Below are 9,302 nucleotides of genomic sequence, written 5' to 3'. Positions count from 1 at the left end.
GGAGGAAGACACGACTTGCAGGGGAAGGTATGAGAGCCATGGCACGGATACTGGAAAAAAAAGAAAAAAATCTTCGGCAAGCTCAAACCCACCAAAAGGCATGGGATGCTGTCAAGTGCTGGGACTTGGTCCAAAGGTTGCCCAATTGATTCCCATTGAAATCGCGAGATTTCGTTTCCCTTCCCGAAAGGGAATTTCGGGAAGGGAAACGAAATCTCGCGACCCTGAAAAGAAAGGCTTCCAAAGGCTCTGGAAAGGAGATATGATCAAATGAAGTGCGGCTGACAAAAATCCCAAAACCCAGAAAATCGGGATATTTAGTGACTACAAGAAAATGGTGTGGGAGGAAATGTGGTGCAGTGCAAGGAGCAAAAGTTAGCAAAACTAAGCACCCAGATGCTGCAAAGTCACGGCAAAAAGTCGAGGAAGAAGACACAACTCGGAGGGGAAGATATGAGAGCCAAGGCATGGTTGCTGCAGAAAAAAAAAAAAAAATTTTTCAAATTTAGTGACTACTAGAAAATGGGCTAGGATTCTATGATGTGCAGTGCAAAGGACCAAAAGATGCCAGAACTAAGCTCACAGATGCTGCAAAGGCAGGGCAAAAAGTCGAGGAGGAAGACACGACTTGCAGGGGAAGGTATGAGAGCCATGGCACGGATACTGGAAAAAAAAGAAAAAAATCTTCGGCAAGCTCAAACCCACCAAAAGGCATGGGATGCTGTCAAGTGCTGGGACTTGGTCCAAAGGTTGCCCAATTGATTCCCATTGAAATCGCGAGATTTCGTTTCCCTTCCCGAAAGGGAATTTCGGGAAGGGAAACGAAATCTCGCGACCCTGAAAAGAAAGGCTTCCAAAGGCTCTGGAAAGGAGATATGATCAAATGAAGTGCGGCTGACAAAAATCCCAAAACCCAGAAAATCGGGATATTTAGTGACTACAAGAAAATGGTGTGGGAGGAAATGTGGTGCAGTGCAAGGAGCAAAAGTTAGCAAAACTAAGCACCCAGATGCTGCAAAGTCACGGCAAAAAGTCGAGGAAGAAGACACAACTCGGAGGGGAAGATATGAGAGCCAAGGCATGGTTGCTGCAGAAAAAAAAAAAAAAATTTTTCAAATTTAGTGACTACTAGAAAATGGGCTAGGATTCTATGATGTGCAGTGCAAAGGACCAAAAGATGCCAGAACTAAGCTCACAGATGCTGCAAAGGCAGGGCAAAAAGTCGAGGAGGAAGACACGACTTGCAGGGGAAGGTATGAGAGCCATGGCACGGATACTGGAAAAAAAAGAAAAAAATCTTCGGCAAGCTCAAACCCACCAAAAGGCATGGGATGCTGTCAAGTGCTGGGACTTGGTCCAAAGGTTGCCCAATTGATTCCCATTGAAATCGCGAGATTTCGTTTCCCTTCCCGAAAGGGAATTTCGGGAAGGGAAACGAAATCTCGCGACCCTGAAAAGAAAGGCTTCCAAAGGCTCTGGAAAGGAGATATGATCAAATGAAGTGCGGCTGACAAAAATCCCAAAACCCAGAAAATCGGGATATTTAGTGACTACAAGAAAATGGTGTGGGAGGAAATGTGGTGCAGTGCAAGGAGCAAAAGTTAGCAAAACTAAGCACCCAGATGCTGCAAAGTCACGGCAAAAAGTCGAGGAAGAAGACACAACTCGGAGGGGAAGATATGAGAGCCAAGGCATGGTTGCTGCAGAAAAAAAAAAAAAAATTTTTCAAATTTAGTGACTACTAGAAAATGGGCTAGGATTCTATGATGTGCAGTGCAAAGGACCAAAAGATGCCAGAACTAAGCTCACAGATGCTGCAAAGGCAGGGCAAAAAGTCGAGGAGGAAGACACGACTTGCAGGGGAAGGTATGAGAGCCATGGCACGGATACTGGAAAAAAAAGAAAAAAATCTTCGGCAAGCTCAAACCCACCAAAAGGCATGGGATGCTGTCAAGTGCTGGGACTTGGTCCAAAGGTTGCCCAATTGATTCCCATTGAAATCGCGAGATTTCGTTTCCCTTCCCGAAAGGGAATTTCGGGAAGGGAAACGAAATCTCGCGACCCTGAAAAGAAAGGCTTCCAAAGGCTCTGGAAAGGAGATATGATCAAATGAAGTGCGGCTGACAAAAATCCCAAAACCCAGAAAATCGGGATATTTAGTGACTACAAGAAAATGGTGTGGGAGGAAATGTGGTGCAGTGCAAGGAGCAAAAGTTAGCAAAACTAAGCACCCAGATGCTGCAAAGTCACGGCAAAAAGTCGAGGAAGAAGACACAACTCGGAGGGGAAGATATGAGAGCCAAGGCATGGTTGCTGCAGAAAAAAAAAAAAAAATTTTTCAAATTTAGTGACTACTAGAAAATGGGCTAGGATTCTATGATGTGCAGTGCAAAGGACCAAAAGATGCCAGAACTAAGCTCACAGATGCTGCAAAGGCAGGGCAAAAAGTCGAGGAGGAAGACACGACTTGCAGGGGAAGGTATGAGAGCCATGGCACGGATACTGGAAAAAAAAGAAAAAAATCTTCGGCAAGCTCAAACCCACCAAAAGGCATGGGATGCTGTCAAGTGCTGGGACTTGGTCCAAAGGTTGCCCAATTGATTCCCATTGAAATCGCGAGATTTCGTTTCCCTTCCCGAAAGGGAATTTCGGGAAGGGAAACGAAATCTCGCGACCCTGAAAAGAAAGGCTTCCAAAGGCTCTGGAAAGGAGATATGATCAAATGAAGTGCGGCTGACAAAAATCCCAAAACCCAGAAAATCGGGATATTTAGTGACTACAAGAAAATGGTGTGGGAGGAAATGTGGTGCAGTGCAAGGAGCAAAAGTTAGCAAAACTAAGCACCCAGATGCTGCAAAGTCACGGCAAAAAGTCGAGGAAGAAGACACAACTCGGAGGGGAAGATATGAGAGCCAAGGCATGGTTGCTGCAGAAAAAAAAAAAAAAATTTTTCAAATTTAGTGACTACTAGAAAATGGGCTAGGATTCTATGATGTGCAGTGCAAAGGACCAAAAGATGCCAGAACTAAGCTCACAGATGCTGCAAAGGCAGGGCAAAAAGTCGAGGAGGAAGACACGACTTGCAGGGGAAGGTATGAGAGCCATGGCACGGATACTGGAAAAAAAAGAAAAAAATCTTCGGCAAGCTCAAACCCACCAAAAGGCATGGGATGCTGTCAAGTGCTGGGACTTGGTCCAAAGGTTGCCCAATTGATTCCCATTGAAATCGCGAGATTTCGTTTCCCTTCCCGAAAGGGAATTTCGGGAAGGGAAACGAAATCTCGCGACCCTGAAAAGAAAGGCTTCCAAAGGCTCTGGAAAGGAGATATGATCAAATGAAGTGCGGCTGACAAAAATCCCAAAACCCAGAAAATCGGGATATTTAGTGACTACAAGAAAATGGTGTGGGAGGAAATGTGGTGCAGTGCAAGGAGCAAAAGTTAGCAAAACTAAGCACCCAGATGCTGCAAAGTCACGGCAAAAAGTCGAGGAAGAAGACACAACTCGGAGGGGAAGATATGAGAGCCAAGGCATGGTTGCTGCAGAAAAAAAAAAAAAAATTTTTCAAATTTAGTGACTACTAGAAAATGGGCTAGGATTCTATGATGTGCAGTGCAAAGGACCAAAAGATGCCAGAACTAAGCTCACAGATGCTGCAAAGGCAGGGCAAAAAGTCGAGGAGGAAGACACGACTTGCAGGGGAAGGTATGAGAGCCATGGCACGGATACTGGAAAAAAAAGAAAAAAATCTTCGGCAAGCTCAAACCCACCAAAAGGCATGGGATGCTGTCAAGTGCTGGGACTTGGTCCAAAGGTTGCCCAATTGATTCCCATTGAAATCGCGAGATTTCGTTTCCCTTCCCGAAAGGGAATTTCGCTTGTCGCTTTAGATGTCTCAGGTCTCTCTTTCTGACTTGCATTTTAAATTATTTTTATAACATTTCCCATACTACCAGTGTTGTCTTAAATACTGGTTTTCAGTTGTCTTTGCACATATGAATTTGTCATGCCTCCTGCTCAAGAGAACAATGTACCATGTTAGATTTCCTCTTTACAGTCGTCTTCTTAAATTCCGTCTGTCATCTATAACATCATTCAGTGAACTCTCAAGATTTTGCCAGTTTCTAGCATTTTTAGCTTCAGGATATATAGTCTTTTAATCGACAGCAGAAGACTTAATCTCACTACCACTTCCCTAAGTATTTTGGCTAATTTATCACTTATGTCAAGATTTAATCTGGAATGGGTCCTTATAGACTTGCTGTAGATGATTTCACTGCACTCTTCTCTCTCTGTCCCCTTCTGGTGCCTGCCTTTTCTCTGATGGTCCATGCTTCTCTAATCCAGGTGTTTTTCAGCTGCGTATCACATGATATTCCTTCCCACTTTTCACAGCCTTTCACTTTGACTCTTTCCCTTATTTCAACTTTTAATATCCAAATAGAGTTTTACTTCCTTCTCTTTGGTATTAATGAGCTTCTTGAATGGATATCTTTATGGGATTTATTGATGTTTTTATATCACTGATTTCCATAATTTGAATTCAATTATGTTTTATTTTTTTAAACTCTCTGAATGCTTTTACAGTAACTGTTTTATTTAGAGCTTTAATGCAGTGTATTATTAATTGATTATGCTCTATGTCTTACTGCCAATTTGTAAAAACATGCTGTCTTTCTCTTTCATTTTTGCAGAGCAAAGTGAATCTGTTACAAGATTTATATTATTACAATTACAATATCTCTTTAAGTAGACAGTTTTCTCTTGGAAGAAATCTTCATCTCTTCTGACTGCCCATTGTCACAGAGCTGTGAGGTTTTAGACAAAAGTGAAACAGTACTGTAGTGGTCTGTGGTTTCATCTCCTACTGTAAATGCCTTACTTCATAACTGGCCCACTTGTCTACTCTATTCCTCTGTATAGCTCGTTTCATTTGTCATACCTAGTGCTGGAAGCCACCATCCTAACCATAAGTAATTAATGACTCCTCACCTGGACCATTTTGTCTCTTATTGTTCCCTTTTGTGGCTGTCTTCATATCCTCTTTAAGAAAATATTAATTTTTTTTAAAAACCAAACCAGATTTTTTTTCAGCTATTTGCACATTACTCTTGTGATCCATGACTGGATTTGAACCAGGCTTCCAGTAGCAAAGATCAAACAATTTTTTTCTGACAGCCAGCATGTGTCTTCCTCCAAATTATTATTCTCAGTATGTACTTTAGATTTCAGCTACTGGTATCCATGGCATCTCATGATCATGTGAGTGATTGCTTTTCTAGTCTGTGTGTGAGGGTACAACATGGCAGACTTTATCTTAGCATTCTAGCAAACTCTTTCTCATGAATATCAGAGAAATTGAAAAGAAGGTATAAATTCCATCAGATTTCCACTCAATAAAGGCACCCCTATTTATCAGATCTACAATTGTCAGCAGGCTGGAGTACAGGTTGACTGTAGCCATAAACAACTCCAAGCATAATAGCATCTTTCATCTCTCCCCCTCTTAAAAATTACAAAATTTTCTCAAAGATACTGAAATCCTAAATAATTTTTCTCACAGTTGAAAAATAAAAGAATGAGGACAAAGGCAATAACCAGTATTTATGTAAACAGTTGGGGTAAAGAGAATGTAGAGCATGCAGGGAACTCAGGCAGTCCTTCACCTCAGAGTTCGTGTGACCTACTCTTTTGGTCACTGTCTTGTACCTCAGCCTCTCATGCAATCACAGCCCAGACTGGGATCTGCCTGGCCTCACAATTGTTTCAGCCAGCTCTCTAATACCTATGGATGGATATGGGGCCATGGATTTGTAGGGGTCAAACTCTTGTCATACTTCACAAACCAACTCTCCTTTCACTGATGATGGATCTGTGTTCTCACCAAGCTGGATTTTTGTTCACAAGGTTTGAGACCCAGCAATGATGGTAAAGAGAGAGGTGAAGAAAGTGTAGGGAAACTCTGCCTTTTCAGGGCTGGTGACTAGTTCACCTCTCCTGTTTAAAAGTGGGCCAATATTTTCCTTCTGTTTCTGCTTGTATTTCAGCAGGTTTGTACACTGGTGTATATCTTATACTAATTTGTCAGGCTTGTGCTACCCCATGCCACAATATACCAAGTAATACACCTGCACAGGAACAGAGTGACTTCAGAGGCAACCAGAAACTGAGATACACCATGTAAGGATGCACTTAGTGCATGCTGGATGTTCAGCTTACAGTAAGAATGAGATGCTCTGGCTGTTCTTTCCAGCTATGTCCTAGCTCTTACATATATGACAATATGATGGACATCTAAACCTATTCTCTTGGTAACCAGGAATGTAAGTCTTAAATACCAGGTAACTGATCCTCTTGTAGAATGCTCTCCATAAGGATCTCTCTTCAGGTAGAGGGGATGTCAGATGTAGTACACAGAGGAGGCAAAGATGGGTTAGGAGGAGGAGGAGTGAGTTAAACACACTTTTTAAGTTTATCCACATTTTTCCCATTATAAGATAAGATGCTTAGAAATTTATGAAAGTATATTTCAATAATTATCTAACATACTCATCAATATGTCTGAAAAAGTACTGAAAAGAGTGTACTTTCAAACAAAGCTTTAAGGCTGGAGCAGTTACACATTAGATCAAGGATTCAGTCTCAAGTTCAAGTCAAAATTTACATGCACAGCCCCAGAGCTCAAGAGTTACTGAAAAGTACTCCTTGTATTTCCTTTTCCTTCCAAGCTCTATCTGAACCTGTGCTTATTGACCTTCAAGGGACACAGCAATATCTTTCTTACTCAGGCCTTGCCTGAGGGGTGATGCAATGACAGACTGAATAGTCATTCTGGGAATTTGGTTGGCATTGTGTCAGTTTTGCTTCACATCAATTTAGATAACTGTGGCTTATCATGTGTCTCTATGATGGTATAGGTATATGATATATATGAAATGAAAATTATATATGTAACTATATCCCTGCAACTCTGGCAGCAAAATTATGTAAATGTCAACTTAAAATCTCTTTCTTACCATTAAGGATGAATGTATGCATATTGGGATTTTTAACCCTCTGTGAGAGAGTCATATTGTCACACGGTCATATCATAAAATACATGTACAATTGCTTTTCTTGTATCCAGAAATACTGCCATAATGAGTATAGATGCAGGATATGAATTTAAGGCTTAGAACCTAAGATATGTGATAAACTAGTTTCTGTTACTTTTATTAATTTTGTCTGATAACCATAATTGCAGTATTAAATACTGTGACAAGATGCAATACTCATCAGGCCATTCTGGACTCAGAGGTTGGATTCATCATCAGAAAGCTTTGTCAATTTCTAGAAGAAATTTTGGGAAAAATAAGCTGTTGTGCAAAGTTCAATAATTCAAAAGCACCTTTCTTTCAGAGCCTCTTTTGGGTCCATGTTTCAGGTAAAGATATAAATTTGAAATTAGAGGAGTCTTTACAGCAGGGTATATATGCTGTGCAATTCATATTAAAAAGAGTCCAAACTTGGTCAAATTACAGAATATACACCTCTAAGAGTTTTACAGCTATGATCTTCAGCATGCTTAGTCCTTTTATAGCTCCTATTGTCAGGAAAATCCACAAACACCAGAGGTTTATGTCCAGAGGGAGACAGAGGAGTCCTGCAGCTTTATTCCAGTAAAGAGAGAGATTCCACTGAGGCTTTTGGAGGGCGCAGCCTCATTTTATCCTAAACTGGCCGCACGTTGCCCTCTTCCTTTCCCCACTGGCTGAGGTACCAGGAAGGTACAGCCTTCCTGAACTTCCTTCCACATATTCCTCCCTTAAACCTACCATTTTATCCCAAAATTCAGAAACTCAGGTTTGTGCACACCCTGGTCTGTTTCAGGAGCCAAGCTGTCCAGGCTCTGCAACAAACCTGCTGCCCAAAGGTAGGAGAGACATTGGGACCCATTTCAAAGACGTTAACACCCACACTTCATCCATCAAATTGTTTGTAAAGACATGAGCTTGTAAAGACTTGAGCTTTCTTCTCACTATTGATGCCCAAACTACATGTTCATTGCTGAACAGAAGGAATGTGTGTGACTTACTCCCTGACATCTCTGTCACAGTGCTGGGGTGTGCATGTAGAGCTACATAGTCACCTTCCGCTTAGACTGAAGTACAGTGAAGCCCTGAAAACTAGGAAAAAATCTGCAAGGATTTTTTTCTTTGTGCAGAAAATAATTTGTAAAACTAGAGGAAGGAGTGTGAAGATGTTAGAAGCTGACAGCTGAAATAGGTGTGCACAGGAGGGAGGCTGTGCCTGGTTGGAAGGGGGATGCTGTCATTTAACAGCCTTGAGAGTAAAGTGGCAAGTGAAAAATGTCTGCCTGGGAAAAAATGGTGCCATGTCCCTGTTGGCATAGGAAGGAAATTGAAGGTCTTGTCATTCAATCAGTACAGACAGGACAAGGAAAATCAGGGGAAAAACCTGAATGGACTACCATGGACAAACTGATAGGATGAGGGGACAAAGTAGGAGTTTATGTTTGGTAAGAAACCATCTGGCAGAAGTTAAAAAATAGCTGTGAGAGGAAGACCAAGTCTGATTCTAATAGGACATTGGCCACGTGCCTAAAGGGGTGTTTGGTGGTTTGTTGTTGTTTTGGTGTATTAAAAAAACAAAAAAAAACAGAATAAAAGCAGCAGAGAGAGTCCTGTGAAATACCTGGGAAGCACTTGACCAGCAGCAATTAGCAGGCCTGCAAAGAGGACAGGAAGATGCTGACACTACTTTATTCACAAGCTGAAATGCTTGAGGTATGTGTGGTGACTGACAAGTCCAACCCAAGAGATGTAAGCTGACTTTCATGCAGCATTTTTTGGTTTTCAAGTTACTTTAAAAATGCAAGATATTAAAGATACTCTAGAGTTAAAGATGTTTTTGTAGTTTATAATTAAAACTTAATTTTCCACTTATGAGACATTGCTGCTGCAACTTGGTTACCTCATTTCCTTGCCATAAGGTCTCCATATATTTTAGCATGAATCATGCTCACTTGCTGGAAAAATACTCAATAATTGATTTTTATTCTATTATTCAGCAAGCACCACAGGGCTTATAAGCAACCCCAAGCAATGAAGAGTTGAGATTTTCACCCCTCCCTTTGTAAACATTGCAAACATCTAAATGCATTATAAATGGTAATGCATTTAGTATCACAATGTGAAGAGTTTTGATTACTACTTCCAGTTGACCGAGGGAGAGCTTATTCACAGAGACTGAGCTGAAGAGCATCATGTGCTCGTAGTTGTACTCCATTATGTGTCTGTGGC

Source organism: Passer domesticus, chromosome 6 (genome assembly GCF_036417665.1).
Source record: "Passer domesticus isolate bPasDom1 chromosome 6, bPasDom1.hap1, whole genome shotgun sequence".
Taxonomy (NCBI): Eukaryota; Metazoa; Chordata; class Aves; order Passeriformes; family Passeridae; genus Passer; species Passer domesticus.
Note: the sequence above shows the minus strand (reverse complement) of the source record.